Source organism: Mytilus galloprovincialis, chromosome 8 (assembly GCF_965363235.1).
Source record: "Mytilus galloprovincialis chromosome 8, xbMytGall1.hap1.1, whole genome shotgun sequence".
Taxonomy (NCBI): Eukaryota; Metazoa; Mollusca; class Bivalvia; order Mytilida; family Mytilidae; genus Mytilus; species Mytilus galloprovincialis.
In genome coordinates, this window is record NC_134845.1 from 75,942,225 (window position 1) to 75,951,564 (window position 9,340).

Consider the following 9,340-nt stretch of genomic DNA (forward strand, 5'->3'; position numbering starts at 1 on the left):
GAATTAGTGTAAATGCAGCCCGGTATACCAAGTTCTACAAGACATGTTGTGCCACATTTTGCACTCTATTAAAACAACAAGTTCAAGCATGACAATGCACGTATGCATGCTGCAAGAGCTACAAGGGACTCTCTGCACAGCTCCATTGAACATCTATAGAACAAGATTCAGAAAAAACTGAATGACGCTCATCCAAGACCGATAACTGTTGTGGAACTTCTGGTATCTTTTCTACCGTCTAATGCATTTAATGTACAGGACATGCCGAGCAATACTCTACGCTAATGGAAGACACACAAGGTACTGACTTGTGACTAGTATCATGTAATCCTGTAATATGGCAGTGAAACACTTTATCAATTAACAGTGGATTAGCTTAAAAGATATGAATGTGTGCAATAACAATGATTTGTATACGCCAATTCATTTACAAATATGGCATTTGTTCTTGGATCATGTTTGCTACAACTTAAACAATAATTTTGCGGTTCAGTATAATTTTATATTTTTGAATTTTTTATTATATTTCTAAAACTGACTTCACATCTACAATACAGGAAACAAACGTCAACAATATACAAACAAAAGCACTGATTTATTTGTACATCCGAAAATCAGATTAAAATTAAAATAAAAAATAATCATATAATATTAGCTGACGTTTCTGACATGTGTTTTGTGGAGTGACCTATTTTGCAACTCCTTTTCTTTAACATAGTTTGTCGATTATGTCACTTATTGATAGGATAATATATGATGTATTGTATGGATTGAATCGTGAGGTATTAATCTTTAAAAATAACCTGAATCTAAAAATGAACATAATTACATACACAAATTATTTTAAATATTACAACGCTCCCTAGATTTCTAAATAAAAGGAACATTGACATTTTTAAAGTAAAAACAATATTCCTTATGTAGTCGCATCAGTTATAAAAATAATGGAATTTTAAGCAATTGTGACATATTGAGCTAGCTATAAAACAAGGTCCAATCGACCATTCTATACATAAGAATTGCCTGTACAAAAACAGATATACGACAGATGTTTTCAATTAATTTGATGACCTTTTGATTTTGCCATCTGATAAGGGACTCTTCATTTTAAATTTTTGATGAATTGGGTTTTTTTCATTTTAGTAATTATCTTTTTAACACTTAAGTACAGTTCTTTATAAGAACCAGGCAGAGTGCCATATACATGTGATACATGGGGGGTTTCAGATTTTATCTATAATTGGCCTAGTAGAAGCAATAAATTAATCCTGCTCAAAAAATAATTTTGAGTGGGAAAATATGAGTGGTTGCCATGGTAACGGACACACAATTTTTTGGTTTTTAAGCGTAGTAAAATTTTTCAAAAATCAGCTAAATCACCACATTTCAGAGCCTGATTATGAATAGAATCATGCATTATTCATTAATTTTCATATGTAACATTGATAGAACTTGGTTTAAGCTTCATTTTAGTGAAGATTGCATGTCAACCAAATTTGTAAATTTTTTAAAAAAAATTGCGAAAAAATGCATACTTTCAACTTTTCTGAAATTGGGATTTTAGCGAAATTATCAAATTTTCTCTGGTGTTTTTCAGAAAAGTGCAAATGTGTACAGAATAGTTAGCACTGTAGTTATGAAGTTCGGATACTACTTTACCAAATTTAATAGAAAAATGTGTGGGATTTTTTTTAGTTTTATCACCATAGCAACCGATTTTTTCCTTGGAAACGGAATTTTCATTTGCAGAATATTATAGTCTAAGAGCTTAAATGTCCTGAATTGTTTAATAACCGATAAGAAAATACATAAAAGCTAACGCAAACTTTAAATTACTATCGTCAAGTGTTGTTGACCTCAATTGTTACCACGGAAAGACATATTATCCATAGCAACATCCACTAAAAAAAAGCATAAATAGAAATTTATGTAAAAAAATATATAAATAGAGGGTGTTTATTTTCAAATTGGAATATGACTTCATTCTTTGCTTCACTCACAGTCTTGTCTGGGTTTTTTTCTTCAGATTGTTCAATAAATGTAATATATAATGAAACATTGGGGTTGGGGGGCATGGAAAAAGTGGGAGGGGGTATGTTGATTTTTTAAAATGTTGCATACAAGTAGATACTTGAAAAGATAATTGCGTTTCGTTGTCCGAAGACACATTGGTTTTCGCACTATAATTTTAGTTTAAGTTAATAGAAATCTATGAAATTTTAACACAAGATTAATTACCACAAAAAAAAGGTTGTGATTGATTTTGAGAGTTTTGGTCCCAACAGTTTAGGAATAAGGGGCCAAAAAAGGGCCCATTTAGGCATTTTCTTGGTTTTCACACAATAACTTTAGTATAAGTAAATAGAAAACTATGAAATTCAAACACAAAGTTTATGAACACAGAAGAAAGGTTGGGATTGATTTTGGGAGTTTTGGTCTCAACAGTTTAGGAATTAGGGGCCAAAAAGGGGCCCAATTAAGCATTTTCTTGGTTTTCGCACCATATCTTTAGTATAAGTAAATAGAAATCTATGAAATTTAAACACAAGGTTTATGACCATAACAGGAAGGTTGGGATTGATTTTGGGAGTTTTTGGTCCCAACAGTTTAGTAATTAGGGACCCAAAGGGTCAAAATTTTACTTTGTTTGATTTCATCAAAAATTGAATAAGGTTCTTTGATATATGCCGAATCTGACTGTGAATGTAGATTCATATTTTTTGGTCACGTTTTTTAATTAGTCTACATTAAGGTCCAAAGGGTCAAAAATTAAACTTAGTTTGATTTTAACAAAAAATGAATTCTTGGGGTTCTTTATATGCTGAATCTAACCATGTATTTAGATTTTGGATATTGGATCATGATAGGTAAATGTCCAATTTTTAAGTTTTTAAGTTTAAGTTCTTAGACCACATTCATTCTGTGTCAGAAAACTATGCTGTGTCAACTATTTAATCGCAATCCAAATTCGGAGCTGTATCAAGCTGGAATGTTGTGTCCATACTTGCCCCAACTGTTCAGGGTTCGAACCCTGCGGTCGTATAAAGCTGTGCCCTGTGGAGCATCTGGTTTAAGGTTAACATATGATGAACTTCATGGGATTGCAATAGCCGGGCCAACCTGACTTATGGAAAGGCAAGATATGACCCTAACAATTGTAAGCAAATTCTTAATTTCTTATGGCACACATCCGTCTGAGATGTAATTCCACCAGCATAAATCACAAAATCATCCCGTAACATAATATTAACAAACCGCAATTTGGGGGGGGGGGGGGGGGTTGTAGTAGGTTTAACCCATGTTCGTCAGTACATTAGTCGTCACAAAGTTGGTTTCCATTTTATAATTTTAGTTTGCCTCAAACAAATCTTATGAAAAATGTATACACACAGAGATCAAGTTTGAATTTTGTTGGTGTCACTATTAACTGTACAATTTGCCTCAAATGGCCTGGTTAACTAAAGAAATTTCTAAAAGTGACCATTTGATCTTAGGAGAACCTTTCTGGAGCCCTCTTTTTGTCATACATACAATATTATATTTTTCGACTTTCATGTAGATTTTTTTTTAATCTTATCTGTTAATTCAAAAAAGAAGATGTGGTATAATTGTTAACGAGACAGTTACACGCCATTATTCCGACAGCCCATTAGTCCGACAGACCATTAGTCGGACAGCCCATTGGTCCGACAACCCATTGGTCTGACAGCCCATTGGTCCGACAGCCCATTGGTCCGACAGCCCATTGGTCCAACAGCCCATTGGTCCAACAGCCCATTAGTCTGACAACCCATTAGTCCAACAACCCATTAGTCCAACAACCCAATAGTCCGACAATCCATTGCTTCGACAGCCCAAAACTCGGACAACCCATAAGTCCAACACTCATCAAGTCAAGCCTAAGGGTAACAGGATAAAAAAAGTGTCTGTCTGTATTATCACGTTTAGATATAATAACATGTTTATAAAGAAATAAATCCATATATATAACATAAGGCTAAGGTAGTTCGAATACTTAACTTTCTATATACTCAATTAGAAATCTGTATGATATAGAATAAAACAGAACAGAATATTTCATTTTTCCAAATTAAAGGGTCTATAAAAAGCATATAAACAACCGTGATTGTGCGAACTACTGATGAAGCCCCGCTTAAATATTTCGTTGTGAATCTGAAAAAGCATCACACAGTATAGCTGACTAATATAAACCTTGAAACCAAATTTCAGAAATCATTTTTTGTAGTTCCTCAGAAAAATATGACGATTTTTTTTAATTTGGCTGTCATGTGAAAAGTGTTCGGTAAACAGGAAGTGGTTGAGTAATGAATCTGAAAACTTATCACAGATATAGCCGACTTCAACAAACCTTTCAGAAATCCTTGTAATGTAGTTCATGAAAAAAATGCAACGAAAATATTCATGGGACAGAGGGATGAACTGACGGACAGACTGACGGATGGACGGTTGGAAGGACGGACAGACAGAGGTAAAACTGTATATCCCACTTTTTTGAAGCGGCGGTATAATGATTGGATCAACATGAAGACTTTACATCAATAATAATATGATATAATTATCTTTATAGCACCATAAGCCTCAGTCACAATCGGAGCCAAAACAAAATAGAAAAAAACCAACTATATATATATATCAAATAACAGTCAGTATCAAGACAGGTACTACATAATTCAAAAGAACTATTGTTTAACAATACGATCGTCAGTATCCCCCATAATAGTAAAGTTTTCTTGTGTTAACATCGAGATGTGCATGATGTGCTAGAAATGTGCTAAAAGAGTTCCTCCCTCAAATTATTATGAAGTGAGCATTCGATTGAAAAATGACGCTCATACTCAACTCTATCAGCTGTACATTACGAGTATCTGGCATTTTTCAATTCTTTATGTAATGGGGGAGCACCGATTCTTAATAAACACTAGAACACACCCGTGATATCACGGGTCCGTGACTGAATTAAAGTATATAACTATGCGCAAGCCTTATTTTAGTATTAGTATTGTCATCTGATAAAGTCATGCCGATTATAAGATACACAGTTTTTCTCTGCTTTCAAGTCTTTCTGTTTGAACCCGTCGAACTGAAACAATAATATTAATTATTTGGAAAACAAAAGGTCCTGGAATGGAGTATTTTTTAAGGCACTGGCTACGGTTACATGGAAATGTAACAATAATAAAAATATTATTGTTACATTGGAGACTAAATGCCGGAATGCATGGTTGGATAAGGACCTGTTTAATTACGAATGTAACAATAATTATTGAGGCTACGGTTACATTGCGTTATTGTTACATGAAAAAAGCAATGTACGATGGGACTAGTAATATGTACTAAATAATAAAAGTTGAGGACATTTATTACATACATTTATAACATACAATTTATTTACTGTAATTTTTTATTTACAATGACAATTTCTACATATCCAGTAAGTTGTTTTTAAAGTCCGACACATTTTTGATGAACGAAATTACGTCCTCCACGGATACGTGTACATACAGAATTTTTTAGTATTTTAGTTCAGTTAGCAAACTTTGCTTTTGATTATCAATTTGCGTCAAGTTATAAAGCTGTATGAAATGTATACGTTTTGATATTGTTTCAGTTTCGTTTAAAACGCATCCCAAGTTTTATTTTTTTCACCATAAACAAAATTGGTCGAAAGTATAATGACAGTAATAAGAGTAGGACTGGTGTGCAGTTAAATACTTTAAAAAAGTGAAACCATTGAACTCAGTATATTTTTCGCCTTTGACAGTCACACTTCTAATCTTGAGTAGTATCTTTAAGAACATCAAAACCATTAATACGTAGTAAAACTATTCAAGTTGTACACCATTTGTTGAATAATAATATTTTATTATTTATCAGTATTAAATTACAAGTATTGTTTAGTACATATGAAAGAATGAAGCAATACAACTATAGAAGATTTAAGTTTAATCAATCTAGCGTACATTGCTGTTTTTCATGTAATAATAACGTAATGTAACCGTAGCCTCAGTAATTATGGTTACATATGTAAATAATCGGTTCCTCACCCAACTTTGCATTCCGGCAATTAGTCTCCAATGTAACAATAATATTTTTATTATAGTTACATTTCCATGTAACCGTAGCCAGTGCCATTTTTTAATCAACAGCATTGTCCTATATATAAGTTATAAATAAAGTTGAATTCTTTGCTTCGCTGTTTTACGTCATGCCCACTAACAAATTGAAAACTGTACCTATGCGCCTTATTTTTTAGTCCAGATTTTTAGTATTCGTATTGTTTTCTTAGAAAGTTTTACTGATTAAAATACCACAATAGGTAACAATTTGACAATTTAGTAGTGTCAACCCTGTGGTTATGACCCGTGTATATAACATATTAATCCTGAATACAAAGTTTGGTGGTGCGCCTGTCATATTCGGAACGTACAGATAAGGTAATAGGTAACAGGTGAATATACTATTGGTATCGGTAGCGGACTCGACCCGGAACTTCTTAATTATTGGCAATATTAATTACGTGGAAAACAAAAGGGCCTGGAGTGGTGTAATTTTTAATCTACACCTTTATACTATATTAGTTATATATAAAGTTGAATTCTGTGATTCGTCGTTTTTACGTGATGACGGCTGACAAATTGGACCTCGTAATTTTAGTATTATAGATATGCACTACCTTTCTTAAAATCTACGGAAGCGTATTAGCGCCACACATTTTTTTAAATTTTTCCTCCAATGTTTCCGAAATAATGCAAACCTTTGTGTTATCTTATTACTTATTTAAGATTCAAAGGAAACAGTAGTTATTAATAGAGGAGGCTGTATATATTAAAATGTATCACCATTGTAGTCATTGCAAAGTAAAATGCTTGTATAATTAATTCATATCATTGACTTCAATAATGAGTAGAATAATATTAGAAAATGGGGTATGAATGCCAATAAGAAAACTCCATCTAAGTCACTATTCGTAAAAGTAAACCATCATACTATTAGGCCAAAGTACGATTTTCAACACGGAGCATTGGCTTGTAAACACTAACAACAAACTATAAAGGCCCCCAGAAACGATAAACTTGTTACTACTAGTATATATATTACAAAGAAAATTGAGTATATGAAAGAACAAAAACAACCCTGCTATAAATAGAGCTATAACCGAATATAAATATACTTCCAAAGTAAGCTCTCGTTTGAGAACTGTGTAAAGTAGGTTGGCAATAAATATATAGAATGAAGATGTTTTATTAATAAAATTTTGTTCTTTCTATTCAAATTGCTACCCAAGCATCTTAAAAATACTTCATTATATTGAAATGAAAATTCAATGACTTTCTATCAAAGAATCTTGATCATATTCTGAGATTTAAAAAAAATGTTTCCTTGTTAAAAATTCATTTTAAAGCAGAAAGATAAAGGAGTAGGTTCAGTAAGACCCCTTTTTGGCCCCAAAATATAGCAGTTTTACAAAATTGTGAAAATGTTATCTTTCAGTTATCTATTGGAAAGTAGAACGTTTCTGCTACATACATGTAAATATGAGCTGTTTTTGACCATACAATACACATATATCGCGTACTACAATGTACTAGCATCATTAAGTCATGCTAAATTACTGAAATCTTCACAATTGTAGCATTTAAGTTAAATTTTAGACGGTTTCCGTCTTAAACGAAAGAGGCCGCATTCGTGTTCATCCATAATATTTGAATGCAAGTTGTATTTAGTGATAATACATAACATATATAAAGGTTGTGGATGAACATGGATGCGGCCACTTTTATTTTTGACAAAAACCGTATGAAAAGTGGCATTTTTTTAGCAAATTTGATAGATTTGTCATATTTAAGCTCAATTCGGAGCGTTTTTAATGATTAAATCAATTAAAATCTTTCACATTAACCAATCGATTCTATTGAAATAGACACTTAAAGTGTTTAAAAAGTGTCTTAAATCTTCCGTTAGATGAATTTGAAATTTGAGGCCAAAATGGGCCCTTACCGGAACTACTCCTTTGTCCATTTGACTTGGAGTTTCACAATTGTGTGACATTATTTTGGATCTTTCTATTCAAATATAAGTGAATGTCGATAGGGGATTAATAAAGGAATCAAAAGAGTAAAAAAATATACAGATCAATGTGCTTGTTTTCGAGATATTAGCCATTGAAATTTTGGCGGGAAAATATTCTCTCTTGACTTTTCATAGCTTTATCATTGACACTGACAGGTTTACATTCTCAAAAACTATCAAAGAAAAATTTAAATTTTATAAGACTTTTACAGATGGCTTATCATTTTACATGTAAAAGATTTATAAAAAGATAAATGGGGGTCAATGCCATTTTTTTAAGGCTTTCAAATGAATAAAACATGAGGTTTCCGAAAATCTGACAAAAATCCCAAAACATGACAAGCGAACTTCAATGTACCTTAACTTAGCTCTGAAGCTACAACCAAGTTATAGATTATCGATCTTTCTGAAGAAAAAAATGATTCTATTTATAATCAGGCTCTCCGACCAAACATAATCTTTTTAAGAATCTACATGTATGATATCTTTAAAAAATAAACCTACCCCCCACTTTTTCTAACCTTCCAACCCCAACATTAGTATTTTCTTACATAAATTTCTATTTATGCAATTTCAGATTGAATGTTGTTATGGATAATATGTGTTTCTGTGGTAACAATTAAAGTCACTAACACTTGACGATTGTAATTTAAAGTTTGCGTTAGCTTTTATGTATTTTTCTTATCAGTTATTAAACAATTCAGGACATTTAAGCTCTTAAACTGCAATATTCTGCAAATAAAAACTCCGTGTCCAAGGAAAAAATCGGTTGCTATGGTGATAAAACTTGAAAAAAATCCCACGCATTTCACTACTTAATTTGGTAAAGAAGTATCCGAACTTCATAACTACAGTGCTAACTATTCTGTACACGTTTGCACTTTTCTGAAAAACGCCACAGAAAATTTGATATTTCAGCAAATATCCCAATTTCAGAAAAGTTGAAAATATGCATTTTTTTCGCAAAATTTTTCAAAAAATTTACAAATTTGGTTGACATGCAATCTTCATTAAAATGAAGCTTAAACCAAGTTCTATCAATGTTACATATGAAAATTAATGAAAAATGCATGATTCTATTCATACTCAAGCTCTGAATTGTGGTGATTAATAGCTGATTTTTGAAAGATTTTACCACGATTAACAACCAAAAAATAGAGTGTCCATTACCATGGCAACCACTCATATTTTCCCACTCAAAATTATTTTTTGAGCAATATTCATTTATTGCTTCTACTAGGCCAATTAT